We start from the raw sequence: 19,200 nt of genomic DNA, 5'->3' as shown, positions 1-19,200 counted from the left end.
TTATTTATATATATTTACTTTTTATGTGATATATACTTTGGATTTTTATTTTAATTTTATTTTTTTTCAATCCTAATTTGTGATATTCACTTATTAACTATAGGTTATGCACTTACCAGAAAACCCTGGTTTAAAGGCACATCTCATATCACTGGAAAACCGATCGTATCCTTAGCTATCATGTATAGCAAGTCATCGGATGTATCCCGTCGGCTGTATAACTTTCCCGGAAGGTATTTTGCACATATAAAGGAATGGAGAGACTGTGACTTCAACCATCTACATCCATTGTCTCCAGCCCTCCAGTCCATATATTTAAAAAAAAATATCTGATTCCTTTCAGTTTGGACCAAGTGACATTGTGCCCAACTGCCCTGAGTTCAGATAGATCTCCACCTCTTTAAGGTTGCCAACCCCTGATCTACAGCAAGGACAACCACAGCAAACTACTGGTCAATTTCTCTTTGCCAGCCAAAGCAGGTCTATTACTGGTTGAAGAAAAAGCATGTGTTGCTGTTAAAGCCACCTAAGAGAATTTTTTTTTCCAAACTGAAAGTAATCAGATATTTTTTTTTTATATATGGACTAGAGGGCTGGAGACAATGGATGTAGATGGTTGAAGTCACAGTCTCTCCATTCCTTTATATGTGCAAAATATCTTCAGGGAAAGTTACTATTATACAGCCGACGGGATACATCTGATGACTTGCTATACATGAGAGCTAAGGATACGATCGGTTTTCCGGTGATATGAGATGTGCCTTTAAACCAGGGTTTTCTGGTAAGTGCATAACCTATAGGGATTTGCACAGGAGGTGTGGTGGTGGACTACGATCTGCTAGCAACTTTTGCCACTTGTTGACTCACAGTACTTTATACTGGCAGGATTGGTGCTGAATATGAACTATTATTCAATATACTAATGGACTATAGTTTATGTTTTTGACATATGTGATATCATTCGTCTTTTCGGTTTGAAATTAAGTGTATATACTACAAGGTTTCCTACCGGGTGCAGTTTGATAGTTTGTATCACATTGAAATTTAAACTTACAGTTGAATGTTTGTAGTTTTAAAACAACAAAGCGCTGCTAGGGTCTTAGTGAGGTTCACCATTCGGTGACTGGCTGGGGCTCCATTTTTTGAGTTTTGTGTGATTAATATAGCAGCAGCTATAATTTATGTTTTTACCGTGAGCGCTGAGGGAGTAGGATTTTTAGTATCTTGCTCATATTTCTTCTCACTTATTAACTATTTGGGATATTCACATAACTTATTTTTGGTGGTCATAATTTATTTCCGCTGGTTATATATACACAGGGATTAATATTTTCCCACACTAAATTATTATTATTATTTTTATGAGATTTGCTCATATTTTTCACTATATGAGCTGATTCTTTATTTATTGATCACATTATATTCATTATTTATATTAGGTTTACATATAGATTTTTCTTTTTTTTTCTTTTTTTCTTTTTTAGCGCTGCTACACTTTTTATTTATTTCAATTGCTGTGTTACCCCTAAACGCCCTCATATACAGCCCCTCCTCCTTGTCTGGGACTTTGATAGACAGATCAACCATCCAATCCCAGGACGTGTAATGTGTATCAAAGTTCCCTGGCTAGGGGGCGGGGCTGTATGTGATGGTGAGCAGATGGAACACAGCAAATGGAATGAAAGCCACTAGTGGTGTTCCCCATGCTCTGATCATCTGGCTGGGAATTCCTCTCCTCTCTTTCCCTGCACAGGTAGTCTGCATTGGTGGGCACGGGCTGCATTGGTGGACACTGGCTGCATTGGTGGGCACAGGCTGCATTGGTGGACACAAGCTGCGTTGGTGGAGGTAGGCTGCATTGGTGGACATGGGCAGGCTGCATTGGTGGACACGGGCAACCTGCATTGATGGACATGGGTAGGCTGCATTGTTGGGCACAGGTGAGGCTGCATTGTTGGACACAGATGAGGTTGCACTGATGGGCATGGATAAAGTTGTTGTTAATATTTATTTTAATAACTTCATTCTGCATAAAACATTTAAGTGTCTTTTCATGAGGTCATTTATGAGGGCATGTTTTGGGGTGGAATTAGGGGTGGGGCAGGGTAGGGATTGGGTGGAGCAACTGGTGGCGAGTAACCCTGAAGGCATGGCTAGTAGCTCAGAACTTGACATTTTGAGCCCTGCCGTATAGTATATATATTTATTTATTTTTATGTTGTGACAAGTTGAGGAATTTTTAGCTCATTGGTAGTGCCAAACAGTGAATTTCCTCCACACCAGATATATGTTTCAGGGTTTTTTCTGACCACTTTTATTTAAAACAAAGCAAAAGGTTTACACATGTATAGTTTCCCACATAGGGAGTTTCCAGCATCAATGCAACAAACATAACATTCAGCCTCCTGGTTCTATTGAGGCAGTTTTACTGCTCCGAGTAGTACTGCTTTGGTCCTCCTGACCATCAAACACGTCCCATTGTTCATGCACAGATGCTGCATCTCAGCTCTGCATCTTCCCCCTAAAGCTCCCTAGCTGCCCTATCCCTCCTGGACTCTCTTTCCAGCTTGGGCCTTTGTCTGTCCTGTCTTAGACAGTATGGTGCAAGTCAGTTCCCCTAACAGTTCCCTTCAAACACTGACTTCCTCGGATGGGTGGGGCACGGCCCTTTAACTCTGTGTCTAACATAAACCCAGCACACTCCTGCACAATAAGTGTGCCTGTTTCCTGCAAAACCTGAGGCAGAACACCATATTAAATGGTGGCACAGGCTGTCCCTGCCACATATCCCCCCTCTTGTTTCGAACCAGAAGGAGGAACGCATAAACCCCTCAATGTGGTTGGGACACCTCTGTGCCAGCTATTAGCTGTGTAGGCAGAAATATTTGTCTGGGTATGTTTCCACAAGCACTTCTTACTGAACCATGGAGTTCCACTGGTCTCACTACTATCCCTCTTGCTACCTGATTCAACCTCAGCCCTCACCATCTGTCTCTCATGTTCGCTAATACCTGGGTGGTTACCCTTGGCAAACAAATTCTCAGAAATGCATAACTCATTGTCAGTATCAGGAACTCTTGACTCACTATTTGCTAGGACAGTGTCTGAAGAAGGACAACATACAGGCCAGTGGTTACACTCTATGGGACCTTCTCAAAGTTTCACATCGCCACCTGTTGTCCAACATTCCATAAGCGACTGTTCTACCAACCAATCTTTTTCAACTTTTTTTGTACACAAGTCTCTTTAACCATTTGTGTGTCCTCTGGCACTTCAACCTATACCTCTGACCTGTCCAACAGTGCTCTAGAGTGCGTCTCATACACAAGATTAGTAGGAAGCATCCCAGCACACTGTGAGACAACTTTCAGCATGATCACAAAACATTGCATCATATAATGTCCCATATTGGCTATCTTTACCCAGTACAGCCTGGAATTTCCAGCTCAAAATTTCAGTATCTCATGGTACAGGTTCTCTTGACCCAGGAGAGGATGGCAAGATAAAAACTGCATGTACACTCCATGATTCTAACATTTCTTTCACCATGTCTGTCACCACAAGACACACTACACCAATTCTTTCTTTATGCGTTGTGTACAAAACTCCTGCAGGGTGGTTGCGCTCACGCGGTCCTTCTGTCATGAAAGGGTTAACTTCTGCAGCAGCCAATGCTCCTTGGTCTGCAGGATGTTCAGCAGACCCTTCCCCTGGCACAAGAGCAATAGTGTCCATCTCACTATTACCTACAGAAATCTCTTTCAGTATTGTTATTGTCTCCTGGCCAAACCATCCCAATAAAATGTGCTCCACTCACCAGTGCTTCGCAGCACAGCATCTACAATATCACATTTTCACCGACTTGTACTGGAAGTGTTTCACTCCCAACACAGGATTTAGCATTTTCAGCCTCAAAGCAGAAGTAAACCATTGATTTAACAGTTTTGGGTATGTAAATGTCACATTGTTTGTGCTCTCAACCAAACTGCCACACCATCCAAGAGTAGCTGTCATAACTTATCACATATGCAGAATCATGGTATTTGAAGATTAACCACTTCCCACCCGGCCAATGCACATATACGGGCGGGTGGGAGCCGTCTACTTCTGATAGGACGTTCAGGAACGTCTTTCAGAAGGAGCGGAATCGCGCGCGCGGGCGGCGCAGCGGCGCGATCCCGGTGTGCTCGTGTCACCCGGACACGGCGCATCTCAGATCAGCAGGAGGGCTCTGTGATTGGCCCTCCTGATCACATGACGGCCGTGTCCAATCACGGCCGTCATGTGATGTAAACAAACAGCCGGTTGCTAGGCAATCGGCTCCTCCTCTCCTCACACAGAAGTCATCGCTGAGGAGAGGAGAGCAGATCGCTGCAGCCGGCTGATGATCAGTGAGTATGAGCTGTTTTTTACAGCTTTTTACTCACTGATCATCAGTCTAGTGTAAACACACAACACACCACACAGTATAAACACAATGTCCCCACATATGTCCCCAAAACACACATGTACCCAAAACATACATGTCCCCAAATAATAAAAACACATGTCCCTAATAATAAAAACATGTCCCCCACATATGTCCCACTAAAATCACATGTCCCAATGATTATCTGCACACATATGTACGTGATCACCTGCACACATATGTACATGATCATTTGCGTACATATGTCCTTGATCACACAAACCAATTATTATACACTTAACAGAATTTTTTTTACCAAAAACATGTAGCAGAATACATTTTGGCTTAAATTTATGACAACATTTGATTTTATTGGATTTCTTTTAAAATAGAAAAAAGAAAATATTGTTTTTTTTCCAAATTTCCGCTTTTTTTGCGCATATATCGCAAAAAATAAAAATGCATATGCATATTTTTAGCACTGATCACTGTATTAGTGTCACTGGTTCCCAAAAAAGTGTCAAAAGTGTCATTTAGTGTCTGCCGCAATATCACAGTCATGATGATGAGCCACCTCTCAAATTCAGCTCCACCATCCAGATGACACAATTTCTATTGTTGCCATGGGAGACTGCACTCCAAGCAGAACATTTGCCACGCTCTCCTACTATCTGTAAAAAAATGTAACTTTAAAAAACTCACATGCCTCTTACTAAATACCGTAGACTGTTTACTTTCCAAAAAGGGGTAATTTGGGGGTATTTGTCATGGCATTTTTGGCCTCATGAAATTAGATACACAGTCAGTACATAAGGGATGACCTATTTTCAAATATACAGTATATTCCATAGATTGTAGACTCTATAACTCTCAGACATACTAAATAACTTACACCTATTTGTTTGTACCAAAGAAATGTAGTGTATCAGCCATCCTCCAAGCATATAATTTAAAGGAATTATACAGAGCTGCTCCCCACCAAACTTTAATTTTATCTTTTTTTGTGCATTGGTACATTTCCTGCCTGGCAGTGCCCAGCTCCTCATGCTCATGCCCTTTGTTTAACAATTCTCGCATGTTAACCTTGAAAATGGACAGAATTGATTTTCAAGATTCGCCTCCCTTTGACTTCAATAGCATTTGCATTAAAGTTCACAATTTGAGGATTTTTGGCTGTATTTGCTGAGCGTGTCCGCAAATTGAACCTAAGCAGATTAGTAGTCCAATATGTTTAAGAAGTTTTAAACTAATTTTTGTACACAGAAGTTTTGTCCTCAACATTAAATGACTGATGTATTTTTCATCATAAAATCCATCACATTGCTCTTTTAAATGACTACATTTTGTTACTTCTTTGTAAATACTAGAGAACATCACATTGCTGAATCTATAGGTTGATAGTGCTGGTTTCTGCAATTCAGAGTTAAAAAATAATTTAAATATATTTGAGTCAGTAGTGATTTCCCAGAACAATTTTGAGAAGGCAACTCTTACATAAATAAATTGCATTTATATTTAATCTAATTGGTTTTATACAAGTATGTCTTTCATCATTTAACAAACATTTATTTTAACATTAAATCTGTTGCAGTTCCATACACATGTAAAATGTGCTATAGCATAAACTATTCCAGATTTCCTTAAAATGTAACCCTACATCTGTCCTTAATTAATATGCCCAGTCAAGTTATTAAATGGAAGTAATCTGTAGCTGTTTTGTCATTTGGTAGAAGGAAGCAAACCTAGAGATTATCGGAAAGTAGGCTGGACAGTGTTCTGTTATTGATTTAATAAAATAAACATTTTGTTTTGTGAATAAAACAATTTATTTACATGTGTGATACACTTTATCATTGCATAAAAACATCCCATCATATAAATATGTGTATTACTAGTCAGCTTCTTGAATTAAATGTATAGAATCATTTTCAGTATTTTTAGCTACATACAGTATCTAACAAAAGTGAGTACACCCCTCACATTTTTCTAAATATTTTATTATATCTTTTAATGTGACAACACTTAAGAAATGACACTTTGCTACCATGTAAAGTAGTGAATGTACAGCTTGTATAACAGTGTAGATTTGCTGTCCCCTCAAAATATCTCAACACACAGACATTAATGTCTAAACTGCTGGCAACGAAAGTAAGTACACCCCTAAGGGAAAATGTCCAAATTGGGAAAAATTAGCAATTTTTCCTCCCCAGTGTGATGTGACTCATTAGTGTTACAAGATCTCAGGTGTGAATGGGGAGCAGTGTATTAAATTTGGTGTTATCACTCTCACTCTCTCATACTGGTCACAGGAAGTTCAATATGGCACCAAATCATGGGTCGGTTCTAATGGTCTGTGAGAGACGATCCTCCCTTTATCCATTTCCTCCACGCTGGTTTTACACCTGCCTGATTAGACCAATAGACTGCTCAATTGTTCTGACCAATTCCATGGCTGTTGCTGCCCAGGGATACTGCTGCAGCCAATGACAACCTGCAAATAAATAACAAGCAGAAGAAATCTGCAGACCCTTTGCACTATCCCATGAGGGCCCAGCATATTGCTATGACCTTTCATGGGCCAGCACAATGGGACATTTAGCAAAGAAGACAACAACAACAGATAATTTCAAACAAATAATATCTTTATTTGGCAAATAATTAATGGCCACGGTGATATCCAAGGCGTGATATAATTATAATTCAAAATTAAAATTAAATATGAATATATTAAACAAAATTTCATGGTGTCCATTCAGACAATGCTGGACGACTACCTTCTTGGGTGTAGTCCGCGAATAGAAGTAACTTGAAAATATCCAATTGCAGAGACTTGGAGTTTTGAAAAGAACGCAGGATATTTACCCTGTCAACGTAATTTAAATAGCGGACTATAATGGGCCGCAGTGTGCGTCTGTCATTTGAGGGGCTCCCAAGTGGTGCACTCTCTCCACTGTGCAAGGAGTTGTAATCCCCAAAGCTTCAGGGGTGTGTAGGGTACAGATATCCTGTAGGGATCCAAAGTTGATGGATTCGGGAAGGCCTATGATCTTCAAATTTTAGTGACGAGAATGATTCTCAAAGTCATCTAGTTTATCCAGGATATATTGTGTATGCCCCAATTTCTGTTCAGCTGTGTGAGGACTCTGAATCTCATCTTCTAAATCTGACAGGTGGTATTCAAGCTCGGATAAGCATTTAGCTTGATCCCCCAGCTCCTTCCTGAGCTGTGTAATGCCTGCAGCTATTGCCCTATCAACCGCTACAGTTATGGTTGGCGACAAAAGGGCTGCTACAGCCTGTGCCAGGCCACTGTATTGATCATCAGGAGGGATCAGAGCCATGGCTGCAGGAGGTGTGGGGTCTACTACATCAAGCATCTTGTCAGCGGTGGCCATATTAGGTGCATGTGAGGGAGAAAGAGCGGCCTCCGGGCAGTTTTAATTAGAGCTTTGCCATACCTGCCCACCAGGCAGGGATGACCTTATGAAGAAAAAATAGAAACAAAAAAATGTATAAAAATAATATATAATATAAAATAAAAAAATAAAAATAATATCAATTTTTTTTTTAAAGGTAGTAACCAGGTTGTATTGCTATCCCTGCCCATGTTTGCTTTAACAGTACAGAGACAGTTTTAATATAAAACAAATTAAATCTGTAAGTACAAAATACAGATTAAAAAGATAACATACTGCATACAAATAGCAGCTTCACCTATGTCAGCAACAAGTGTCAAACCAAAGTCATCTTATGAAGGGTGACCAGCCTATGTACTTGGATTTTCCCCCTGTAACTATGTCTACAGTGTAGTGGATCCAGCTACTATCAGTAAATGCAGAAAAGAGTTTCTTTGAACTGCCACCATGGAGTGGGTCATTTCATACTCACTCTAGGATGGTAACAATAGAGCCCACTAATTTTCCCTTGTTTCAGAAAGGGGTGAAACCTCTTCACATTTCTCCTTTTCCTCCTGCTGCCTTACAACATTCCACATTCTGTGGCATGGCAGTAAAGGCCTTCTGTGCAAAATAATGATGCTGGTGGAAAATGTTGTGGACCAAAGCATGGTGGGCAGGTACCTGCCACTGTGATGTAGCCCAGGCGACCAATACAGGGCACATTATTAGCTCAATAAACCCTTGTAGATGAGATGGAGGAAAAGGGCACATTAGAAGTCCATAGACATTGTTAGTATGCATGTCTGTTGTGCACAAGGAGCAGGAAAAAGGCACATTAGCAAGCCCACAAACATGGGTGCTTTGTTCCCTAAAGGCGAAGAAAGAGGAGAAAGAGACAACATCAGAAGTCTGTTGTCAAAGGGGGGGTCAGCATTTTTTATTTTTGCATAGGGACCAGATGATGTATTGACCTAGAACTATCTTTTTTTTTTTCCATAAAATATTTATTACGTTTTCAAACAGTACAATAACAAGCTGTACTTAATGTACTAAAAAGGCACAGTACATGTCGTTACCACAGACAATTGAAATTTGAACAATTGAACAGAGCCTTGATTCAATGTTACGACATGAGGCGATCTTATTCCTACATCTCTAGCTGGAACCTAAAACCTTTCCCCCTGTATCCAAAAGAGTGGGTGTAGCGGTTCTTTGAAAGGTCACCATTGCAATTAGTAGTAAGGTGTGCATCCTAAGGGTCAAGAGTTGTGACTCGGGAGGATGCTGTCGGTTATAAGTGTCAGTCTACCTCCCAGAGACCCATTGTAAGGCTGTGGGAAAAGGGGGAGATATCATCAGTTGGGAGCGGGATGTAGAGGGCAAGGGAAGTACTTGCCCGGCCGATGAGTATCAGTCATCCGTTCATGGAGTAGGGGCGTCTGTGTCAAAGGTAACTCCCCAAGGAGGGGGAGTTATAGGGGTGTTAGGAAAAGAGGGGGGGATAGAGAGGGAAGCCGGAATGGGGAGGGGAGGGGGATGATAGGGGCATAGAGTAGGAAGGGGATCTTCTCTCCGGGCTCCCCCAGCCGCATAGGCATAAGCATATGAGGGGAAGCGGCAAACCGTTATGGCCTACTTAATCTGAATTAGAGTGAGCAGCTTATGTCTAGACAAGGTCGCTCTCCAGGTCATACGAGAGTTCACGCGGAGGGTGTATGGCTAATTGAATTGGTCACGGAGTTGAGGCTGTCATAATCTCGGAAACGTGTCCATCTGTCCCAGGTCTGCGCAAATTTGTGTGGGGATTCTCTAGCGATATGAATGAGTTCCTCCATTTCTGCTATCTTCACTACCCTATTTAACCAGTCATTTGTGGAGGGAATGCTGGGAGAGCCCCAATGGATTGGGACACAGAGCTTGGCAGCATTAAGTAGGTGCATGCTCAGTGATTTCATGTATGTGCGTGGTGGGACGGGAGTGTGGTGGAGGATCATGCGGGCTGGTGTGTAGTCTATAGAGCTGTCGGTAATGATGCTGGATACTCTGTTTACCTGAATCCAGAAGGTCTGAATTCTGGGGCAGGTCCACCAAATGTGTAGGAGAGACCCATCATCATTTAGACACCTCCAGCACTTGTTGGGGACCTCTGGGTTGAACTTACTAACTAAGTCAGGTGACCGATACCATCTGGAGATAAGTTTGAAGTTATTCTCTTGGGTATTCACGTTCAAGGAGCCTTTATGCGCGATGAGAAAGATTCTTTCCCACTCTTCCTCCGAGATATCCATTTGCAGATCTCTCTCCCAAGCTCGACACGCTTTCCAGTCTTTCGGGGATTTGGACTGAAATAAAAGTGAGTAGATTGTCGAGATTAGATCTCGCTGGGGTGTGGCTTGGGAACAGAGAATCTCAAAGGGGCGTCAACTGTCTAGATAGTGCTCCATCCCTATGCTCCCCTTTGAGGAAGTGGCGTATCTGAAAATATGACCACTTGGGGAAGGGAGGGCTGTCTTTCTCTATAGGAAGTGCAGTATAGTCCAGGAGTTCCCCGTTCTTGTAGAACTGGTGTGCAAGCACATCCCTATGTGGCCATGTATCTTTGAGAAAATTGGTAGACATGCCAGGGGGGAAAGCTGGATTAAGCCTGATGGGCGTGAGGGGTCCCAGATTAGAGGAGAGGTTGAATTTCCGGCAAGCTTCTTTAAAGTTATTTAAAGTGGCATTCACCAGGGGGTGATCTTTCAGTGCTTTGGGCATAAAAGAGGGAGGGATCCAGGGCGTGTGCTTGATGGGCACGGCCAAGAATGAGTCTTCTAATTTGACCCAGTCCTTATCCGGCCCGTGGGCTGACCAGTCTATGATTCTGACCATTTGGCAGGCTAAGGAGTATGTTTTGAGATCCGGGAGACCGGTCCCCCCTGCGGTATTGGGGCTTGTAAGTTGGTTATAGCTAATCCTTGGTCGTTTGTGTTTACATAAAAATTGGGTGGACAAACGTTTAAAGCGCAAGAAGAAAGGGGCTGGGAGCTGGATGGGGATCGTTTGTAAGAGGAAAAGAACTCTTGGGAGCACATTCATCTTGAGAATGGCTGCCCGGCCAAACCAAGAGAAGTGGGGTTTGTCCCATCTACGTAGGTCTTCGGCAATGGAGCGTGACAGTGGGAGGACGTTTTTTGAGAATAGGTTGCTTAGATGCTTGGGGACTTGAATTCCTAAATATGTTAGAGCTTCTTGCTTCCAGGAGAAGGGGAAAATGTTTTGGCATTGGGTAACTAATTCTCTTGGTAGGGTAATGTTCAGTGTGCTAGATTTAGAGAAATTTATTTTCAAATTGGAGATTCGGCCAAAGGTTTCAAAGTCCTTAAGTAGGTTCGGGATCGATGTTAGCAGCTCGCTAAGAAACAACAGGATGTCGTCTGCGAATGCCGCCAACTTGTGGGTATGCCCTGCTACCTGAATTCCCCAGAACTATCATTTTTTTCTTAAGCGATTACTGCCCCGGCCCCTGTTTGCTTCCTCGGGCCTGCAATGGAATAATAAGGAAAAACAACAAAAGCAAAAATGTGAAAACATATAGTTATAAAATAGTTTATTTTTGTACATACTGTTAAAAAAATGTAAAAGCATACCATCTCCACGTGCAGAACCTATGCGTCTGACATTGGGTCTACTTTTCCCTTTTAAATTAAATTTAATGTCAATTGTGTCAATAAGGAGGTTAAATATGTTGCACTTTGGTGCAGAAAACCTTATCTCGAGTATGCATTAATGAGCTGCAAACAAAGGGCAACTTAACCTGTGTCAGCAACAAGTGCATGCTGTCTAGGGATGAGCTTCGTGTTCGAGTCGAACGTACGTTCGACTCGAACATTGGCTGTTCGTCCATTCGGCGAAATCCGAACACTTGGTCCGTTCGCGTCAAAATTCGCATGGCGCTCACGGCCCACAATGCACTGCGATGGCGCAGTGCATGGCTGGCTCATGATTGGCCAAGCATGCACTGTGACCCCGCATGCTTGGCCAATCGCAGCACCAGCAGCGAGGAGAGCCATGATTGGCCACAGGCAGGATGCCTGTGGCCAATCATAGCTGAGGCTGTGTAGTGCACGCCCCACACTATATAAGGCCGCCATTGAGGCGGTCTCGTGTAGTGTGTTAGCATCTGAAGCAGTGGGTGTTCTGTGTACCTTCAACACAGTACACACCGATCGTTTTTGGCTGATTTCCTATCTTGCTGTTGTGTAGTGGTTATTGTCTGTGCCCTGACCGCAGTATACACCACTATATTCACTATTCACTTCACTATATTTATATATCTTTAATAATAGAGCTTGCAGTCAGTAGTGTTAGGAGATAGTGCGTGCTGTCTGCGTGCTCTGTACCCAGTACATACCGCTATAATCCACCTACATAGCTGTTCTCTATTTGAGCCCAATTGCCATCTGCAGGAGTTATTGGAAGTTGTGTGTGCCTCCAGCACAATATAAACTACCCAACTGCTGTTTTACCCAACTCCCTTCAGGCCATTACCATGTCTGGAAGGCCAGCAAGGAGAGGCAGACAGGCACGAGCCGATAAAAGAGGGCAAGCAGGCTCTGTGTCTAGAGACAACAGTGCTGGTCGTGGACGCGGTGCATTGTCATCAGCACGTGGCCATGGGACATGCTTGTCCTTCTTTTCGGCAGCTGGACATGTTGAACCGCAACATGCCAACGACTTGGTAGAGTGGATGACCAAGCCCTCTTCATCCTCCTCATCCTCTCTCACCCAGTCTCAGGGTAGTCGCAAAGCAGCTGCCAACGTTTTGTCTTCCCTCCTCTCAATGTCATCATCAGTGACTCCTTCCCTAGACCCACCACGTCCTCCTGAGGAGTCTCCTGAACTCTTTGAGCACAGTGTTGGGTACATGCTCCAGGAGGATGCCCAGTGTTTGGTGGGCTCTGATGATGACACTCAGCTAGAGGAAGGCAGTAGCGTGAGCGCAGAGAGAGGGGATGCTCAAGAAGGACAGCAATCTGGCAGTCATGTTCCACAAGCTGCAACATACTGCCAGGTTTGCTACAGCGATGAAGAGGGAGGGGATGATGAGGGCACTGACTCCACGTGGGTGCCTGGAAGGAGGTAGGAGGAGGAGGAGGAGGAGGCACATGTCCAACGAGGCAGGATGCCCTCCGGGGGCCAGCTTAGGGGCAGCACACCGACTGAATCACACCGCAGAGCTCCGCCTGTGCAGAGCGCTGCCTCTGCGCGTTATTCTAAAAGTTCTTTGGTGTGGGCCTTTTTTGAGATGAGTGCATCAGATCGCACCGCTGCTATTTGCAACATATGTCTCAAGCGTATCTCACGTGGCCAAAACATCAGCCGCTTGGGCACCACATGCTTGACCAGACATATGTTGACCTGCCATGCAGCTCGTTGGCAAGCGTACCTCAAAGACCCACACCAAAGAACAAAGCGGACCTCTCCTTGCTCCTCATCAGCTGGCATCTCCAACCCCACTAGACCTTCAGTCCTCTCTGAAACCTGCTCTGAGAGGAATGAAGGTGTAGAATTAGGTGTGTCACAGCCAAGTGCTTCCGGGAACTCTGCTAGCGGTACACCCACGTCCGATTATAGCAGGCAAATGTCCCTGCCCCAGCTGCTGGACCGGCGGAAGAAGTTTACTCCCAGCCATCCACATGCCCAGCGGTTGAATGCTAGCTTGGCTAAATTGCTAGCACTTCAACTGCTGCCTTTTCAGTTGGTAGACTCGGCCTCCTTCCGTGAGTTTGTACAATGTGCGGTTCCTCAGTGGCAGGTCCCCAAACGCCACTTTTTCTCACGGAAGGCGATTCCGGCTCTCTACCGGCATGTGGAAGGCAATGTCCTTGCCTCGCTGGACAGGGCGGTCAGCGGTAGGGTGCATATTACCGCTGACTCATGGTCCAGCAGGCATGGACAGGGACGTTACCTGTCTTTCACGGCCCATTGGGTCACTCTTCTGGCTGCTGGGAAGGATGCAGGACAAGGTGCAGTAGTGTTGGAGGTTGTTCCGCCACCACGCCTCCAAAATGCTACTATTGGTTGTGACACACCTCTCTCCTCCACCCCCTCCTCTTCTTCTTCCTCCATGGCCTCTTCCAGTGCTCTGTCCTCAGAACCAGCGGTGCTCCGTAGGCGTTGCAGGGGCTACGCAAGTACGCAGGCAAAACGATGCCATGCCGTGCTTGCGCTGGTTTGTTTGGGGGACAGGAGCCACACTGGGGCGGATGTTTTGTCAGCTCTGCAGGGGCAGGCCGAGAGGTGGTTGACGCCACGCCAGCTTAAGCCAGGAATGGTGGTTTGCGACAATGGCACCAACCTCCTCTCCGCCCTCCGACAGGGACAACTGACCCATGTGCCCTGTGTAGCTCACGTCCTTAACCTGGTGGTGCAGCGGTTCTTGGGCAGGTACCCCGGCTTACAGGATGTCCTGAAGCAGGCCAGGAAAGTCTGTGTGCATTTCCGCCGATCATTTAATGCCTGTGCTCGGCTGGCTGAGCTCCAAAAGGAGTTGAACCTGCCCAAGAACCGCCTTATATGTGACATGCCCACCAGATGGAACTCAACATTGGCCATGCTGCAGCGGCTGCACACGCAGCAGAGGGCCATCAATGAGTACCTGTGCGACTACGGCACCAGGACAGGGTCAGGGGAGCTTGGTTTTTTCTCACCACACCAGTGGGGCATGATCAGGGATGCATGCACTGTCCTGTCACCGTTTGAGGAGGCCACAAGGATGGTGAGCAGTGACAGTGCATGCATCAGTGACACTGTACCTCTTGTCCACCTCTTGGAGCATACGCTGCGTGGAATAATGGACAGGGCACTTGAGGCAGAACAGAGGCAGGAAGAGGAGGACTTCCTTGCCTCTCAAGGCCCCCTTTATCCAGACAGTGTTCCTGCTGTGCCACCCATCACACAGGAAGAGGATGAGGAGGAGGAAGAGGAGGAGGAGGATGATTGAGTCAGCATGGAGGTGGAGGCTGGCACTCAGCATCAGCAGCAGCAGCAGCAGTCTTATAGGGATGATTTACAGTCCCAAGAAACACGTGGACTTGTACGTGGCTGGGAGGAGGTAGCTGCGGATCATGTTGTCCTTAGTGACCCAGAGGACTCCGGACCGAATGCCTCAGCTAACCTACGCTGCATGGCCTCCCTGATCCTGCAAAGCCTGCGGAAGGATCCTCGTATTCTTCGGATCAAGGAGAGGGACCATTACTGGCTGGCCACTCTCCTTGATCCATGGTACAAGGGTAAGGTTGCCAACCTTATCTTGCCATCGCAGAGGGAGCAGAGGATGAGACATCTCCGGGAGGCCTTGCAGAAAGCTCTGTGCAACGCGTTCCCAGAGACTGGGAGGTTACAAACTCCTGGTCCTGGACAACGTGTTGCTGTGGCATCGGTCAGAAGGAGCGGTGGAGAAGGTGGCCGTCTGACTGATGCTTTCAGACAATTTTTTAGTCCGCAGCCCCAAGGTATGATTGGTTCCAGCACCCATCGCCAGCGTCTGATTTACATGGTGCAGGAATACCTAGGGGCAAGGTCAGATTTGGACACCTTTCCCACCGAAAATCCTCTGGCTTACTGGGTCTTGAGGATGGATCACTGGCCAGAGCTTGCACAGTATGCAATTGAGCTACTGGCCTGTCCTGCATCCAGCGTTCTTTCGGAACGCACCTTCAGTGCTGCTGGTGGCTTTGTTACAGGTCACAGGGTGCGCCTGTCCACCGAATCAGTTGATCGACTGACCTTCATCAAGATGAATCAGTCTTGGATCACCCACAGCTACCAAGCACCTGAAGCTGATGTAACCGAATAATTTTTTTTGAAATACCACATCCCTTCAAGACTGCCTATGCTGATGCTGAGTGACTGTCCTGTTATGTTGATTGTCTATCCTCTTCCTCCTCCGCTGATATGTTGGAAGAACATTTTTGGTTCTGGGTGATGCCAGCAGCATAATTTTTCTGCCCCTGTTTAACAGGGGCGTTTAATTACAATTTTTGATGCAATGCTTTGCAGCAGGGCTAATTCCTGCAATAAAACTAGAGTATATGGCAGAGGTTGCAGTGTGGTGGCACCAGCACCAGTGCCTAAGGCCCAATTTTTCTGCCCCTGTTTAACAGGGGCATTTAATTACAATTTTTGATGCAATGCTTTGCAGCAGGGCTAATTCCTGCAATAAAACTAGAGTATATGGAAGAAGTTGCAGTGTGGTGGCACCAGCAGCAGTGCCTAAGGCCAAATTTTTCTGCCCCTGTTTAACAGGGACATGTAATTACAATTCTTGATATAATATTTCACAGGAGGGCCCCTTCCTGTGCCCACCCAGAGTAACGGTGAGGACTTATAGTGTTGTGGCACCAGCACCACAACCACCAAAGGTCAATTTTTCTACCACTGTTCAACAATGGCATGTAATTACAATTCTTGATATAATCGTTCACAGCAGGGCGCTCCAGCGCCCACCAAGAGTCACTTTGAGGGCTTACAATGTTGTGGCAAAACCAACACCTTGTTCCGCCATTTCTGCAGAGCATATAGGGCAGGCCCCTACTTTCAAACATCCAACTTACAAACATCTCCTACTTGCAAACGCAAGGAGACAGCAGCAAGTGAGATGAAAAAAGATGGACGACAAAACAAATTATACAGGGGTAATAAGCTTAAGAATAGTTTTTTTGACTGGAGCTACACTTTAAAAATGTACCAGTTGAAAATTACAAACAGATTCAACTTAACACAACAAACCTACACAGTCCCTGTCTTGTTTGCACCGCCTGTATACTGCTGTTCTGAGTATATAGGGCCTGGGGGCCACACACATTTCCTTTTTTTAATATGGGTACAGGGTTCCCCTTAATATGCGTACAAGACCCAAATAGGCTGGTAATGGGCAGGGAGGGCTACCCATGCCATTTTTCTGAATGATTTTCAACCATATTGCAGGAACCAGATATAACATTAAAACCGCAAGCAGTTTTAAATGGTGTTATTTCCGTTAAATGTCATTTTGTGCAGGGACTGTTCTAAACACGGGAAACACGTGGCACTTCACAGGCATACTACAGACACCCCACAGGCACCATATTTAAAGGAATATTTCACTTTTTTTTTTCACTTTAATCGTCATTAAAATCAGTGCTCCCGCAAAAACGGCCGTTTTTAAAACTTTTTTTTGCATTGACCCATGTCCCCTGGGGCAGGAGCCAGGTCTCTAAACCCTTTTTAGGACAGTATCTTGCATATTAGCCGTTAAAATTAGCACTTTCCATTTCGAACGTTCGAGTCCCATAGACTTCAATGGGGTTCTAACGTTCGTAACGAACGTGGGGTCCGTTCGAAAGTTCTGGTGCGAACCGAACCGGGGGGTGTTCGGCTCATCCCTAATGCTGTCAAAGTCTCCCAAAAGGGCCATAGTAAAAGAAAATAAAAGATAGTGAAGGATAATAAAACATACGCAAAAAACACGATTTGGGAAAGATTGGGTGGCCTATTGCTGTAGCATTCCCATCTGATCCATTCAGCTATAAACCACAATATCTTGGCTGACAGTAGAATGTACAGTAAAAAAAAGACCCTGATGATTATGGGGGTCTGCAGGTTGGGGCATATTGGAATACAGAAGCCCCTTACTCATTTACAAAAAAAGCTAAAAATAAACACACACACACTGTTTATTTAGTGATTTTTTACTTTACTTGCATGTAGTTCCCCCTTGACATCCATACTAGACCCTACTGATACGGGTCTGATATGTATTTTGAGAGTAACCCCATGCCTTTTTTGTGAGAGCTCTCTGATAAACATCTCTATCAACTCATCTAGGATAAAGGTCTGGTGTAGATGAAGGGAATCTATGGCAGCTTGTAAACAAGCAGAATTATTGCGGCTGGGAGATATTCGTTTTTCTGCAGTAGGTTATATAAATCATATAAGATGCACCCATTTTGTAGTCAGCTTAAAGGCATCTTCCAAGCATTTTATTTAACCACTTGAAGATTGGCATGATAAACTCCCTTCCTCTCCAGGGCATTTGTCAGATTTCAGCGCTGTCACACTTTGAATGACAATTACTCATTCATGCAACACTGTTCTCCAATACATTTTTATCATTTTTTTGAGACAGATAGAGATTTCTTTGGTGATATCTAATCACCACTAGGTTGTTTGCTTTATAAGAAAAAAAAAACAAAATTTCTGTTACAAAACTTTGCAAATAAATCTTTCTTCATAAGTTCAGGCCAAAATGTATTATGCTACATTTCTTTGGTGAAGAAAAAAGCTAATTGATGTACATTAATTAGTTTGTTTGAACGTTATTAAGTCCACAAACCATGGTATACTGTATATAGTATATACCTGTGTTATATATATATATATATATATATATATATATATATATATATATATATATATATATATATATATATATATATATATGGTTTGTAGTTTGTAGCACAGTGTATCAGAGGAAGCCTGGAAAAGTCCTATTAGGGGTTTACACATCTCCCAGTTGCTTATACACTTTTAGAGATCTCTGATTCCTTGTACAGTTTGGGTTTTGCACCTCTTCCTTATAGCAATTTAGAATCACCTGGAACATGCAGTTAGTGTGTGAGCCTGGGAGGAACAGACAGGTTGTGTGTGTTATGTGGCATATACACAATTGGACTATCCGGCAGACTTAATCCGGCAGACAAACCCGAGAAGACTTTGCAGCGGAGGTCCATCAGACTTTCAGAACGAGCAGACCTGCCCACACACGACAGGACTTTTCCGGACTTGCCCACACATGGAGAAAAGTCCATTCATTTCGAACGTGGCTTTAGGTAGACGGGACTAGCGAAGGAAGTCAATGTCGCTGCCTCCATCAGCGAGATTGACACCTCACTGTCCCCGTCACCTGGTATGGATTTAAAGGGGAACCCCTATGGTGAAAAAACGGCGTGGTGGTCCCCCAAAGTCCATAGCAGAACCTTATCCGAGTAGTTAGGAAAGGAGGTAGGGACAAGCGAGCGTCCCCCCCTCCTGAGCCATACCAGGCCGAATGCCCTCTACATGGGGGGGTGCTTTGCGGAAGGGGCGCCCTGTGATTTTGTCACTACGAAGTACTTTCCAATGTCTATTGAAAATTTTCTTGATTTCTTTTTGTTGTGTTGAAAAAGTTGTGAAGCAAGACCACTTAAATTTATCGTCCCTAGTGGTTTTGGATTTTGTCTCAAGAAGGGAAGCTCTGTCTATCAAGGCCACGGCATTAATATCCTCATCCAGATCTGCTGGTCTGTATCCCTTATCGACAAATTTTTGTCTAAGAATATTGGATTGTTGCCTGAAATCATTGTCATTCGTACAATTATGACGCAACCAAAG

This window comes from Lithobates pipiens, unplaced genomic scaffold (assembly GCF_037356315.1).
Source record: "Lithobates pipiens isolate NorthernLeopardFrog02 unplaced genomic scaffold, aLitPip1_a1.2 Scaffold_16, whole genome shotgun sequence".
Classification (NCBI taxonomy): Eukaryota; Metazoa; Chordata; class Amphibia; order Anura; family Ranidae; genus Lithobates; species Lithobates pipiens.
This window is presented reverse-complemented; position numbering follows the sequence as displayed.